General features: G+C 42.7%; 1 long non-coding RNA gene across 1 annotated transcript; it reads right to left on the bottom strand.

Moving 5' to 3' along the window:
* Positions 1-438: 438 nt before the first annotated feature.
* On the bottom strand, positions 439-5,078 carry LOC121042877 (uncharacterized). Its single transcript, XR_005796507.1, has 3 exons — positions 4,512-5,078; positions 2,946-3,002; positions 439-541 (listed from the first exon to the last, which is right to left on the bottom strand). It is a non-coding gene; the product is annotated as an uncharacterized LOC121042877 (long non-coding RNA).
* Positions 5,079-16,034: the final 10,956 nt, after the last annotated feature.

The following is a 16,034-nucleotide window of genomic DNA, read 5'->3' as shown; positions in this document are numbered from 1 at the left end:
GGCTGACCATGACTTGTGTGGGCTCTCCTCCTGGGAGTTACCCCATGGCCAGATGGCCTTGGCAAGTTGATTCGTCTGTCTTTAGCTTCAGACATCAAGGCTGGGATCAAAAGGGAGAGAGCATAACCTTGTTCTTTCCTCATTTGTGTAACCAAAGCCCCTGGCGGCTTTGCTCATCGCACTGCCTATCTGCAGACTAGCCACAGGCTCAGTATATTCTTTCTGTTTTGCAGAGTGTGAGTGTGTGTTTTATGGAGTATAAAATGCTTTCGTGCGCCATTTTGTTTCTTGGCTGTGGGGTGTAGGTAGTGTCGCTATTTTACAGATGAGAAAATAGATTCAGGGAAGTTCAGTCACTTGTTTAGGGAGACACCAAAGGAAACCAGAGATGGTGATTTCTGGTACAGCATTCTTAATATTGCAACACTCGAACGGAATCTTCACAACGTCGTGTCTTAAGGAGCAGCCCCTGTCGGGCTATAAATGTTTACACAAGCCCATTAAATTTCCAGCCAGCCGTGAAAAGAATCTTGTTCTAAACCTAGAAATACATAGAATTTAATGTTACACATAGTATATACATGCATAAATAAGTGTTTACCCCCATGAAAGAAAATCTACCTTTTCTATCCTGGAATGTGAGTTTCTCTTACAGGAGCCTTGTTTATAATAGTGTAGGACCCCATGACCATGCTAGTGTGACATGGCATAAGGCAAATTTGTTTAAGATGTGATTAGCAATTGCTGTTTCTTTTCTTCCCTCTTGTCCCTGTTCTCAAAGTGAGGTGAGCTAAATTCTCTCCTGCGGGGTTGGGTAGGGAGACAGGGAAAGGGTGCCTTGTGATCATTTGGAATTTTGTTAAGTTGATACTTTCAATATTGTCTCTTTTATATTCTTTTGGAGACAGTACAGACCGAAAAGTAACGCTTTAGTTGGCAACTTGACGCCATGTCTCCTAATCATTTGACAGTCCTGCCATGCAGAGGGAGCGTCTCTTCCCTTCCCTTGAAGCCGGGTTGGCCTCAATGACTTGCTCATAACCCATAAATTGCAGCAAGAGTGACACGGCTGACTTCGCAGGAGAGTAAAATGCAATGCAGCCCCCACTTTGTTTCCTTGGACACTTGACCATCGAAGAACTCTGACTTCCCCAGGACGTCACGCTATAGAAAAACCCACGCCACGTGGAGAAGTCACTGTAGGTGCTCTGGTTGACGGTCCCAGTCAGCTGCCAGCACCACCTGCTGGCATCTGAGGTCCCCATCTTGTATGTGCAGCCCGATCGAGTCTCAGGAGACGGTGCTACCCACTGACGTCTGGTCGGAACCGTACGGCAGATCCCCAGCGGCACCTGCCCAGGTGAGACCTTCCAAAATTCTTCCCCCACAGAAGCCATGAACGTAAGAAAATGATTGTTTGACACCACTCAGTTGACGCAGCAGTGGTAACCGGAACGCCTCCCTGTGACACTGGCACACGTTTTGCTTGGTTGACTCTTTTGATTTCCACTTAACCACCTCATGGTGGAGTTTTCCTGTCAATATGTCTTTAAGGGCAAGGATGTCATGTACATTGTTTTACCTTATTTAATCTTTACAACACCCGTAAGAAGTAAATATAATTATTGCCATTCTCCAGCTGAGCAATCTCAGGCAGAAGAGCCCAAGGTCACGCTGCTCGTGATCACTTTCTATTGTCTATGCTGAAAAACGCAAGCCTGCTTGAGTCACAGAATTTTACACTTTGGTGACACATTGAACTGACTTAAATCGATCCCCACCATCCCACCTCTCCCCTCGCTCTTACGTGCAGGAAGCTGGATGCCCAGGGCGTTATATTGGGACTCAGCTGTGGTGCACATCGTAATGGACAGAGCAAGGGAAACCCTCCACCTCGTGCGTGCTGGTCCCTATGCTCGGCAAAGTCAAACTTTTACAGCTCCTTCAAAAAAATCTAAAAAAGAAAAGAACTTCTAATATAAACTATTTGCAGAGTAAACATGATGCATTTTTTTAATGTTTATTTATTTTTGAGAGAGACACAGAATGTGAGCTGGGGAGGGGCAGAGAGAGAGGGAGACACAGAATCGGAAGCAAACTCCAGGCTCCGAGATGTCAGCACAGAGCCCGACACGGGGCTCGAACTCACAAACTGTAAGATCATGACCTGAGCCGAAGCTGGACGCATAACCGACTGAACCACCCAGGCGCCCCAACGTGATTCATTTTTTAGAGGAAGAGAATGCGTGTTTAGTGTATGCCTAAAACTATATTAAAAGCATTAAGGGGCGCCTGTGTGGCTCAGTCGGTTGAGTGTCCGACTTCGGCCCGGGTCATGATCTCACGGTCCATGAGTTCGAGCCCCGCGTCCGGCTCTGTGCTGACAGCTCAGAGCCTGGAGCCTGCTTCGGATTCTGTGTCTCCCTCTCTCTCTGGCCCTCCCCCTGTTCATGCTCTGTCTTTCTCTGTCTCAAAAATAAATAAATGTTAAAAAAAAAATAAAAAAATAAAAATAAAAGCATTAAAACTACTCAAAACATCAAATCTGTTTCTTAAAGAAATCTACCATTTTTGTTTCACTGAATAAGACCTCTAAATCCTAGATTCAAGGCATTTTATATTGCCTCCTCATGTTTTATTATTAATCACCACATTTGGTATTCTATCTCCAACTACCATTTTCACCTGGGGTAATGCATCTCAGACATGCTGCCCTGCCCGAGATTACTCATTTTCTAAACCTAGCATCTGCAAATGCAGAAAATAGACTCTAAATAGAGTAAGGGATTTGAGTTTTTCTGAAGAGATTTTTATAATGCTTAGTGCCCAAGGAATGAGAATATTAAATTGACGGTAAATAGAAACTATTGAAACACTTATGCTCGAAACATGACTCTCCTTGCAGAATATTTTTCCTATTTCTAATTCAAGTGCATGAAGCTTACCTGGATAATTTGGTAATGTAGTCTTTTTATTCGCCTTAAAACTTGGGGGAATTTTTCCTGGAAATAAACACAAAAATATGTAAAAATTAAGTAGGAATAAAAGCTAAAACAAAGAGCTTACTAAATGCCAAATATTGTTGTATGCACTTTACAATGTGTCAGCTCAGTCCTCACAATCGAGTCTCTGAGATGGGAAATATCCCCATTTTCTAGGTGGGAAACTGAGGTACAAAGAAGGTTCCCTAGCTACTACGTGGCAGAGCTGGGGTATTTCATCTAGCTGGTAAGGTTCCAGAGTCTGTGCTTGTAACCACTACACTAGCCATTCTTAAATCTTTTGGTCTCCGAACCCATTTACCCTTTTTAAAAGTATCAAGGACCCTGTGGAGCTTTGGTTTTCGGTAGTTACATCTATGGATACATACTGTGCTGGAAATTAAGACCAAGAAACTTTGAAATGTTAATTAATTTCAAAATAATAAAGCTATTATTTACATGGTAACATTACTGTGTTTTTATGAACAATAACTGTACTTCCTTAAAAGAACCATAGTGAAAAGAGTGGATTTATTTTCCACTTTGGCAAATATCTTCTACATCCAGCTTAACAGTAGACAACTGGATTGTTACATCTGCTTCTGCATTTTGTCTGTTGTAGAACACACACCATGTGGACATTGGAAACTCTCCTGAAACCCAATGAAAGCACAAGAGTAGAAAAGACAGGTACTATCTTAATATTATTATAAAAATAGCTTTGGCTTTGCAAACCCCCTGAAAAATTCTCAGGGCTACCCAGGGGTCTATGGATCGTACTTTGAGAACCACTGCGCTCCATTTCCCTGCCTCTCAGGACATAGGGGCAGTGTGTGGACGAGTACTAAGTACCCCTGAAGAGATAGTGTTTCCTTAATTAAATCCCAGGCTGGGGTGCAGCAGAGCAGCGGCTGTGGGGAGACTAAAGTGCAATTCTCGTTCTGCCTCGGTAGTTCTTGACCTTGGCTAAGGGACTTCCTTACTCTCCGTCTCAGATTCCTCAACTACAACAGGGCTAGTTACAAATCCCTTGCAGGGACATCGTAGGCATTCCAAACAATGTGCGACGAGGTGCATAGCAGGTGCTGAAAAACCCAGAGGACGCCTGATCAAGCGTAGCCTGTATTCCAAGTTGGCCCGTGATGTCCAGGGAAGGCAGAAGAGGGTCACACACAGCAAAAGGGGAAGGAAAAGAGAGCCAACGAGGGCAAATGCACAGATTCTTATCTGAGACCCAGATACATGTTGAAAGCCGGATGTGTTTAGGGATTCACAAATTTGGGGTTCTAGAACGCTAATACAGTGCATATATTGTATATAATGTCAGACCTCCAGGGAACCTAGAAGGACCATGTGATGACTGAACACATCACTGTTTCAAGAGAGAAACATCATCTACTCACACCAAGGTCTGGCAATAGCCTCAGTCTGTGCAGGCCAAGTCTTAATGCCAAACGATTTACAAAAACACTTGGCAGTGTTCCTAGCTCTGGGATGTTTGGACTGCAGGGAAGGGACTGTGGGCCTTACCAAATGCATCGGTGACCGTGCCCGTGCGATGTCATTTCATTCTCCCAACTCCATGAGCAAGAAGCAGACCTCCTAGGATCCAGAAACATCTTTGCTACTTGTTGCCCTTCAACCAGCTTTAGAGGATCCCAGGATCAGAGCAGTGGCCTCTCACCGTCTATGGCTGTTGCCTGCAACTTAAAATGCAAAGTTTGTTATGTTTGGGTGGTGAGAGGGGGTTATAATTATGATTCACAATTATATATGAGTGAATTATATGTGTGTGTGACTGCATGTGTGTTTGAAAATGAACAGAACAGCACCAACAAATGCTATTTTCCCCTCCCCTCCCCTCCCCTCCCCTCCCCTTCCCTTTCCTTCCCTTCATGTTATTTTACCTGTCAAAAGTGGGTTTTAATGTTTCTGTAGACGGTGAATCACTGCTCCTTCGTCGCTTTCATTATCTAGAACTCCTTTAGGAAAAACCATCACAATCGCAACAATTAACTGAACCCAGGACTTTCCCAAGATCCCTAGTAACTAGGGTGTGACGGTAAAAGCCGAGCTCATGGGTGCCTACTAGGGACACAGGAACTCAACACGCGCTGGTAGTGGGTGTGGAGCCGTGCAGCCAGGATTCTTGCTTCAGGACTGAGGCACTCATTACCCCGGCCGCTCGGACTGCTGACCTTTGGTGTCTCGCCAGGAATCCCTCTCTGAGAATGGCCCGTGGGGAAGGAAGCGCCCCTGCCCACAGCCAAACCCCCTCTGCATCCAGGGGCTCACCCTGTGGCCTTGATGAGGACGATGCTGATGTTCCCCAGCTCCAGAACTCTCCATGGGATTGCCTGAGGCCTTTATCCCAACCGCATCATAGGTCAGCTGCTCCCTCCACGGACTCCTTTTTCTCTTCCTTCCTTATAGGTAGAGATCACGAGAACAGCCCCAGTACAAGTCCCATGTAAGGCTCTATCTCAGAGTTTGTCTTTCGGAGAAGCATAACTAAAACTATTGATTGGTGCCAGGAATGGTCCAAGGAAGAAGATTCTTAAATGGGTCACCAGCTGGCCTGCTATCAGTGAGAATATCATCTCTAGACGCGGGGGGGAAGGGAGGGAGTGCTGATGGCTCCAGACATGTGGTAGCCCTGAAATTACAACTTTCACTGTGACCATTAAAATTTTTCCCAGACTGCCAAGAGGCCGTGCATTGGCGGGTACAGGATCTGGGCATTTGAGATGTTTAAGGGAGGTGGCAATCGTAAGTCCAATGGAATGGGGTGGTTGCTGCTCACACTTTGAATTAGAGAAAGGCAAAGAGAGGCTGGCATGATTAATCACCAATATAAGGCTACGTGTGAAAGCCAAAGGGCCTTTTGTATTTTGTAAAGACTCTCTCATCTCCTGCGGCCAGAGGCAGAAAAAAAGCCGGGATCAAGCCTACGACTTAACTACAAGGCCAGCGCAGCTCCGGAGAAGGTGGCATTCTCAAACCCCAGCACATCTGCGTTGTCAAGGTCAAGGCCTTCATTGGGCGGGAGTGAGACGCAGAGACTTGGGATGCATGCAGACATTTGTGCCCATGCACTCAAAATCCCGAATCGCCAAATGCCCCTGAACCCTCTGAGCCCACACCCCCCCTATGAAGTCCAGTGCTACCCCCTTGCTTGAAGATGATGCAGAAGCCTATGCCTTGCAGGACAGCATGCTCCCAACTCAGGATGTACCAACCCTGGACATTAGACCAGTAACGAGCATAAGGAACAGCAACTACAACCTACAGGCCAAATCTAGCCCACAGTCTGCTTTTTAAATAAAGTTTTATTGAAACGCAACACGCCCATTCAATTACATACCATCTATGACTGCTTTCATGCTTCAGTGGGAGAGTTGGATAGTCGCAACAGAGTCTATATGGCTCACAAAACCTAAAATATTTACCATTGACTCTTTACACGAAAAGGCTGCTGAGCTCTGAACTGGAGTCAAATCATAATAAAATCTAGCATGCAAAGTGCTGGTCCTGATAAGGGAAGAAAAGGAATATGCACCAAAGAAGATGTGAGACCTAGCCAACAAGTACTAGCAAGAATGGAAGAGTATTTATGTGATTGAATTCTGAAGGATTTAAGGATTAAGGGGGATGGAATGTATAGTTAGATAATGGGCAGTTTACCCATGTGAGAGCACTCTCCTCTGAGATCCAGGACTTAACACTCTCTTGGTTGGCTCTTAGAAACTTAGGGAGGCAGTGCCACACTAAAGTGGAGGAGATAAGCAAGCAATGCTTTGGCAGCCGGTGGAGAAAAAGATCAAAAGGCTCGAAGGAATGGGCATATCAGAGCGGATCTACTCTGTAAAACTGGAAACTATACCAGTTCACTATGTTTCATAGAGTCATCCAGAGGGCACACCACTTACCAAAGCTGTAGGGAATGAGCTGATGAGAGGGGTAAGCAACACCGAGAAACTCAATGGGGACTGTCCTCCGTGGGGCAGGGCTGACATTATAGAAGATGACATTGTACAACTAGCCTCCCTGAAAGCAATGGGTTGATAAGATCTCAGATTGACAGAGCCCAGGTGGCAGAACTTGAACATCAGAAGCAAGGAGGAAGCATTGTAATGAGTAGCAAGGGGCTCCTGCCCATGGAGAGCTTTGAAGATGATCGATAGAATGTGGTGCTCTTAGGGGCAAGACAGAGGGGTAGCTAACAAGGGTAATGTTAACAAACACCTCACTGAAAAGTAAAGGCCAATCTTCAGACCTGAGCTTGTCCTTTGACCCACAGCCTGTTGCCTGAAGGAAAGCCTTGTCTGAGGAAGGACTCTGCTATACCATGGCAATTGCATATGGCAATACTTTCCCTAACTCGTACTCAGAGGGATCTGTGGCCATTTCCTTGGGTAACTAATAGGGGGACAAAAGGCAAGCCCAGATAGTTCAAGGATTCTTGGGCATGGCAATCTCCATGGATATTCAAGGACTTTTTGTTTCATCATGACCCTTTGCTAAAGTGGGGACTTCTGGGAGGTAGGTAATAAGAAATCTAAGCCCAGTCTAGTTCACAGTGGCTTCTTTGGCTTCAGATCCTCTCGGTGATCATTTGTTCAATATCCGAATGTACAATTGAAATGACTGTTCTTATTAGTTGGCATAATCTCCTTATTAGCTCCTTGGTTTACATAGCAAGATACTATAAAGAAGAAGCCACATGGAAGCCTTGGAAACTTTCCCACTATGAACAACAGAGTAGATGAAAAACAATGTCATATCCAGGGAGAATGGCAGAGATATCTGCCATCTTCAAGACTGCAAGAGTAGTGGTCCCATCGCGCCCTCATTCAACTCACCATTCTTCCCTGTTAAAAACCAGGGATCTTGGTTATTGTGAGTGGACCACCATAAAATCCACTGATTACCTAATCACCTATTGCCACTACTGAACATCCAACCTTGTAGCAGTAGAAACCAACATGGAGGCTCCAATACAACACCTTCTTCTGAGGACACCAACTAGTTCCTTGTTAGCAGCTTGATTCATGGGATCCTTTTCACTCTGGAAGTGACAATGATATACCCTGACTGGAATTGGCACACATTCAAGAAATGGCTTTTCCTTTCCTGCTCACAGGGGCTCCACCAGGATCACCATCTATATGAACTTATATATTACTTGATAAACTGACATGAGATCCTGCATAATGTGACCCTGGACCAAGGATCCCATTTTATAGCAAAAGAAGAGCTACAATGCACCCACGATCATGGATCCACTGGTGTTATCACATACAAACCACCCAGTTGTTGTAATTCTGGGGTTTAAAACAAACTAGTGATTAATCAGTTTATTTGTTTGTTGTTGTTGAGTTGTAGAAGTTCTTTATATATTAAATATCCCTTGCTGGATATATCATTTGCAAATATCTGCTCCCATTCAGTAGGCTTCCTTGTCCTTCTGTTGATGGTTTACTGTGCAAAAGCTTTTTATTGTAGTGTAGTACCGATAGTTTATTTTTGCTTTTGTTTTGCTTGCCTGAGAAGATGTAGCTAGAAAAATGTTTATATGGCTGATGTCAAAGAAATTACTGCCTGTTTTCTTCTTGGAGTTTTATGGCCTCAAGTCTTACATTTAGGTCTGTAATCAATTTTGAGTTTATTTTTGCCTATGGTATAAGAACATGGTCAAGTTTCATTCTTTTCCATGTAGCTGTTCAGCACCATTTGTGAAGGAGATGGTGTTTTTCCTATTGTATATTCTTGCCCCCTTTGTCATAGATGAAATGACCATACAAGCATGCGTTTATTTCTGGGCAATCTATCCTGTTCTGCTGATATATGTGTCTATTTTGTGCCAGTACCATACTGTTTTGTTTAATTAAAAAATGGGCAGATGACCTGAATAGATATTTTCCAAAGAAGACCTACAGATGGCCAACAGAGACATGAAAAGATGCTCAACATCACTCATCATAAGGGAAATGCAAACCAAAAACACAATAAAATATCTCTGTACCCCTGTCACAATGGCTAGAATCAAAAAGGCAAGAAATAAAAAGTATTGGTGAAAAAGGAACCCTCGTGCACTGTTAGTGGAAATGCAAGTTGGTGCAGCCACTGTGGAAAACAGTATGGAGGTTTCTCAAAAAATTAAAAATAGAAATACCTTATAATCCATTAATTCCACTACTGAGTATTTACCCAAAGAAAACAAAGACACTAATTCAAAAATATATATGCACCCCTATGTTTATTGCAGCATTAATTACAACAGCCGAGCTATGGAAGCAATCCAAGTGTTCATCAGTAGATGAATGGGCAAAGAAGATATATACAATGGAATATTACTCAGCCATGAAAAGAATGAGATCTTGTCATTTGCCACAACATGGATGGACCCAGTGGGTATAAAGTTGGTGAAATAAGTCAGACATAAAAAGACAAATACCATATGATTTCACTCATATATGGAATCTAAAAAAACAAAAGAGATAAAGAAACAAAGGAAGAAAGAGACAGACAACAACAAAAAACCAGACTTAAATACAGAGAATAAACTGGTGGTAGCCAGAGGCTGGGCAAGGGGAAAAGGTGAAATAGACAAAGGGGATTAAGAGTTACAAGTAAACTCTTGTAAAACTGTAAAATTCCAGTTACAAGATAAATTAGTCACAGAGATGAAAAGGGTACCATAGGAATAGAGTCAATAAGATTGAAATAACATTGTTTGGTGACAGATGATGACTACCCATATTGTGGTGAGCATAGAGTAATGGAGTTGTTGAATTATTATGTTGTACACCTGAAACTAATGTAACACTGTATATTAATTATCTTCAATTTTAAAAAACTGCTAACCATGGGGCGCCGGGGTGGCTCAGCCTGGGTGATCTCACAGTCCGTGGATTTGAGCCCCGCAATGGGCTCTGTGCTGGCAGCTCAGAGCCTGGAGCCTGCTTTGGATTCTGTGTCTCTCCATCTCTCGGCCCCTCCCCTGCTCATGCTCTGTGTCACTCTGTCTCTCAATAATAAATAAAAGTTAAAAAAAATTTAAAAACCAAAAAACTGCTAGTCAGTTTTTCCTTCTAATCAAGGTACACTGAAGTGGAATGGTCACACATAACAATTTGCCAAAATACGCCATTAATAAAATATATTTAAAAAAAATCAAACCAAACTAGTGATTAAGAGTAAATAACTTTTCCCTTACAAATTGAAAATTAAAATATTTCGCCGTTTCATTCAGTGGCAAACACTGAACGCAAAGGGCTTTTTTTCCGGGAGAAGGTGTCTCTACCTAGCACCTTTTTTTCAATGAGCATTTGGGGTTTCAATTATTTATTTTTTAATCAAGTTCTAATCCATTGTTTGGATAGATGTTTCTGAAGTATTTTTTAAATGTACTATGTTTTAAAATTAGATCTCCATCTGTCATTATACGGAATGTGTGTAGGCAGATGGTGAATGGACTTATTTTTAACCCCTGAATGCTACTGGCTTGCTTAACAGTATCCCAGGGAAAGAGGGGCCATTATGAGTGTTCTTCTCCCCCTCCTCCCCCTCCTCACAATTCATTTGCTCCACTTTGTGATCCACTGCTTCACATTTTGTAACAAACAAATCATCACTTTATCCTCTTTAAAGAGGATCACAGACAAGCGATCTGCAGAACGTAAGTTCTCTTCCCATCTCCAAATTACTGCTTAGCATCAAGAAAGACACGTTCGCTGAGTATATCAGAGAATTCTTAATTCACTGAATTTTTGTCTTTTTAAAAAAATGTTTACATATTTATTTTGAGAGAGGGGGCATGAGCACAGTAGGGGCAGAGAGAGGGAGAGAGAGGATCCCAAGCAGGTTCCTTGCTGTCATCACAGAGCCTGACGTGGGGCTTGAACCCAGAACTGTGAGATCATTACCTGAGCCGAAATCAAGAGTGGGTTGCCCAACCGACCAAGCCACCCAGGCGCCCCTCACTCAGCTTCTTTTTCAAGCTGATAGTTTTGATGTTCTTTTTATTTATTTTAGTGGTAGTGTTAGATGCGAGAACAACATAGAATGTGATTAATCTTTTCATTTCTACGTGTTTCAGTGTCCTCTGAAACATCACTTTTTTTTAAAGTTTATTTTGAGAGAGAGAGAGAGTGAATGTGAGCACAGGAGGGGCAGAGAGAGAGAGAGAGAGAGAGAGAGACCCCCAAGCAGGCTCTGCACTGTCAGTGCAGAGCCCGACTCGGGGCTCAATCCTACAAACTTTGAGATCATGACCTGAGCTGCCAAAATCAAGAGTCAGACACTTAACATACTGAGTCACCCAGGCACCCCCTAAACATTACTTTTTAGTGTTAAAAGTTTTTCATATAAACATTTCCAAACACACAAAGGAACAGAGAATAGTTTAATGACCGTCATTTATCCAATGCTTAGGTTCAAATTATCAACATGTCACAAATCTTGTTTCATTTACCTATCTCTACCTTCTACCCCTTTTGACAACACAAAAGCATGCGCGCGCGCGCACACACACACACACAATGTCTTCCTGGAATATTTGAAGACATACCAGACATCGTGTCATTTTCCTTATAAAGTACTTTATGTGCATTTAACAGTAAGACTTGAAAAAAAAACCACCTGGGTATTATCAGACTCCAATATAACAATATCCCGAATATTCTAATACACAATCCATATTCAAACTTCCCCAACTGTCTCAAACAGCTGGCCTATTCAAATACTAAGACACAATAAAGTCCATAAACTGCCTAGTCACTATCTGTCTTAAGGAGTTAGTCTACATAATCCCTCTCCCCTCTTGTGCCCTTGCGTTTGTTAGAGAAATCAGGTTATTTACCCTCTATGTTCCATATTCTACAGTTGGAGGATGATTTCTCTGTGATGTTAACTCGTTCCTCTGTCTCTGTACTTTCTATAAACCAGTAGTTGGACCTGAGACTTGATTTAAGTTTAATTTTTTTTAGGCTGCACTATTCCTTATGCTGTAAACGTCCTGTGGAATCATAGCGTAAACTCATGGATGCCCGGTAGCCTCACATTCAGTGATGCCAGTGATCAGTCCCAGTGACGTCAGCTTGCCCCGTCCTCCACAAGCTTGGAAAACATTTCACTGATGGCTTAGCATTTACTGGACACCATTGCCAGTGTTTCTTTAAGGCCTGAAAGGGCAATTTTCTTCCCATCATTCCTTCTGCATTAGTGAGCCACAATTCTTCGATACAGAAGAATTTATCCTCATCAATTATTTTGCGACCTTGAAATACAGTGCATATGGGAAAGGCCAGACAAATTCTTGATTCTCTCTGTTTATCAATTTTCAGAGTAATGACTTATGTCCTTATAACCTCCAATGGCAACTAGTAGGTTTTTTTAGAAAGTGTCATTTTGAACTCAAGAATTTCTATGTATTTAGGGGCGCCTGGGTGGCGCAGTCAGTTAAGCGTCCGACTTCAGCCAGGTCACGATCTCGCGGTCCGTGAGTTCAAGCCCCACGTCGGGCTCTGGGCTGATGGCTTAGAGCCTGGAGCCTGTTTCCGATTCTGTGTCTCCCTCTCTCTCTGCCCCTCCGCCGTTCATGCTCTGTCTCTCTCTGTCCCAAAAATAAATAAACATTGAAAAAAAAAATTAAAAAAAAAAAGAATTTCTATGTATTTAATATTTTAATTGAACGAATTTCTATATATTTAATATATGAATCAATAGTCATACTGTGCCATTTTGGCTAATGGGATGCCTTTCAAGTTAGCTTTCTTTTGAAATGATCTACTTGGTCTTTGATAGTTTCTTGCTTCTCTGCATTTCAAGATGTTCCAGGCTTATCTTGTACATTTCAGATTCCATATGGATTCCAAAAGGTGATTTACTGGGTCAAAAGGAGTTAACTATTTTTAAGGTGTTTTGGCATATTGGAAAGAGTATGGGTTTCAGAGGTGGGTAAATCAGGGTTAGACTCCTAGCTCCATTGCTTACTAGTTCTGGACTCTTAAAAAGGATTTACCTCTCCGAATGAGGATAAGAAGAGCCTCTACAAGGAAGAGGAAGTTACAATAACATAGAAAATTCTTTTATCATAATGTTAAGTAGAAAAAGCAGGATTCACCCTTTTATATAGAATGCACAGAGGGGCGCCTCCATGGTTCGGTCAGTGGAACATCCCACCCTTGATTTCAGCTCAGGTCATGACTCCAGGGTCATGGGATCGAGCCCCTCAATGGGTTCTGCACTGAGTGGGGAGCCTCCTTAAGATTCTCTGTCTGTCTCTCTCTGCCCCTCTTCCCCATTCATGCATTTTCTCTCTCTCTCTCTCTCTCTCTCTCTCTCTCTCTCTCTTTCTCTCTCTTTCTCTGCCTCTCTATCCCCCTTACCTCCCTCCCTCCCTCCTTCTCAAAAAAAAAAAATGCATAGGGCAACTACTGTGTTCAAATATGCTTAATATGTTAATAGTGGTATGTTTTGATGGTGGGACTACAGGTCAGGGGTCTCTTCTTCATGTCTCATACTAAACTCTTCCATATAACCTAGAATGGAAGGAAATACGATAATTTTATTAAAAGAACAATAAGCCTCTACCACAAATCCTACAGTGTTGGTTAAAATTCATCTGGGATGTGATTCATTGCATCCTCTTTCTGTATCCCTCGTGGTCGATTTCATCTACTTTTCCTTTAACAGAATTTAATGCAAATCGTATAATAAAGAAAAATATTGATATAACTATACTCTGCCATCTGCTTCCTTTCCCTGTGCCATGTCGCACTGATTTCAGCAGACCAGGTCAAAGCTGAGTGTTTCCTGCTTTCAAGGATGACCTCTGAAGGCCTCATACCGTGTTGCTTCCTTGCTCCCAGCGGGGAGCCTCTAATTTCTGGATTGACAGCTGAAGGCAGAGCAGTAAAAATAGGAGGTAAAATAAGGTCTCCATTTGACATGCTTATAAATCAATCTTATTGATTTATAAGGAACGGAATTGTTGCTGTCGGTGCTCATTGAAGAGAATCTTACTGACCAGAAACCTAAACCAATTGGTTTTTTACTCACCTAAGGATTCAGGTTGATTCAGGCTGACTTGTAAAACATGAATCCATCTGTAATCCTTCAAAACTATGGCAAATAATAAAAACTTCTGTGGAAGACATCTGCAGAGGTTTCTAATATAGGATTCCATCCGATTTTCAGGAACGGTATTTTGATGTTGGAGGCAGGGGTCGTAATTTCCTCTTTTAAACAGTGCAGTGAAATTCTATAGACATGTGGGGTCAAAGGGAAGGTGGTAATCACAGATGACATTTTTCTTCATATTCTGCCCCCCATTTAAGCATCTCTTATTTCAAAAGAGAGTTCTTTATTTTAATTTTGAAACAGGGTAGGCTAAGGCCTGCATTGTGAAAGCTTGACAACCACCGCCTGCCTAATCGATGCGAAACAACGAGTTGCCTCTGATAAATCTTCAGGTGGCTGTGTAAAAAGAAATACATAGAAGAAAGTGTCGTGGTAGTTGCAAACAACTGGGGGGAGTTGGCTTTTTTCTCTTTTCTTCTTTCTCCTCATCGATGAGCTGATGTGGATGCTGATGTACAGATGAGCCAAACCCAAGCATTTAGCATCAGGACTATTGTCTGCAAAAGTGCCGCTTCATTCCCAGCACATCTTTAGTGAGCACTTGTTCCTGGAGCAGATTCGCTGTTGAATGTTAGACATACATTGGTGATGAAGACAGTATACTCACAAGGGCCTTCAGAGCCTAGCTAGCCGGGCTGTATATACATACGCCAGCATATAAGACATGAGCAGAGGACATGCCAATGCGTGCCATCCCTACCGATTAGGATTAGGATTCTCATAGGATTCTCTGTTTCCAGGGAAACAGAACTAATAGCATCTCTCTCTCATTATTTTAAGGAATTGGCTTACGCAGTTGTGGGAAGCTGAGAAGTCTGAAATCTATAGAATGGGCTGGAGACCTATGGAAGGATTGATGTTGCAGTCTCTGAAGTCTGAAGGTAGTTCGGAGGCAAAATTCCCTCTTCCTTGGGGGAATCTCAATCTTTTTCGCGTAAGGCCTCCAACTGATGGAACGAGGGCCACTTGATTCATTCCCATGGCAAAAAACTCAAGATTCTAAAGGGTAGACAGTGAAAGTAAGTATCCCTCTCATTCTGGACCTCAAGCCGCCTTGAGTTCTTCCCCAGAAGCAGAAACTATCACCAGATTGTGGATTTCCTTGTAGAGATGGTTCCTGCATCTATGAGCAAATGAGTGTAGACGCTTTTTAAAGTACACCAGTAATAACACATTGTTTCTTTTCGGTTAACAAAATATCTTGGAGATTTGAATGAAGTTGAATGAAGTTAAAGCTGCCTTATTTTTGTATGGTCACAGAATATTCTGGTGTGCAAATAGATCATAACTTACTTAGTCCCTGATCTAGATTGTTTCCAGTCTTATGGAGTAAAGACAATCTGGTCACAGATATCCTTGTACACACATTTACCCTGCCTTTCTTTAAGATAAGTTCCTAGAGATAGAATTGCTGGGTCAAAGGGTATGTGTACTTGAAACTTTGACATGTTGGCAAATTATCCTCCATAAAGGATGTGCCAGTTAACACTTACAAATGTACAAACACGATTTTGCAGGAGGTATTTTCATATCTCACACATGATCCCGAGGTATTCCATTGGCTGGCCCATTCTCTCCTTTTCCCTCAGATCCCCGTGGCCCATCATCACCAGCATTTGGAAGTCAGTTGCCTGGGTGTAGTCTGAAGAACGGGGGCAAAGTGGAGAGAACCCACCCATGGATACAGCCACCCCAGAGCTTCGCCTATTGGCACTGGGCTCCGATCAAGTACGACAGGGTCGGTCTCCTCTTGGTGACTTGCCCAAGGTCACATGGTTCGTAGGCGTCAGAAGTACCACTTAAAAGTCTCATTCAAGTTCTTGTTCAACTCTTGACTTCTTGTGACCCTTAGGGCCAGAGACTTGTGACCATGTCTAAATGAGCTAATTCGGCTACATCGTTGACGAG

The sequence above is a fragment of the Herpailurus yagouaroundi genome, unplaced genomic scaffold (assembly GCF_014898765.1).
Source record: "Herpailurus yagouaroundi ecotype Mexico unplaced genomic scaffold, PumYag 29, whole genome shotgun sequence".
NCBI lineage: Eukaryota > Metazoa > Chordata > Mammalia > Carnivora > Felidae > Herpailurus > Herpailurus yagouaroundi.
This window is presented reverse-complemented; position numbering and strand designations above follow the sequence as displayed.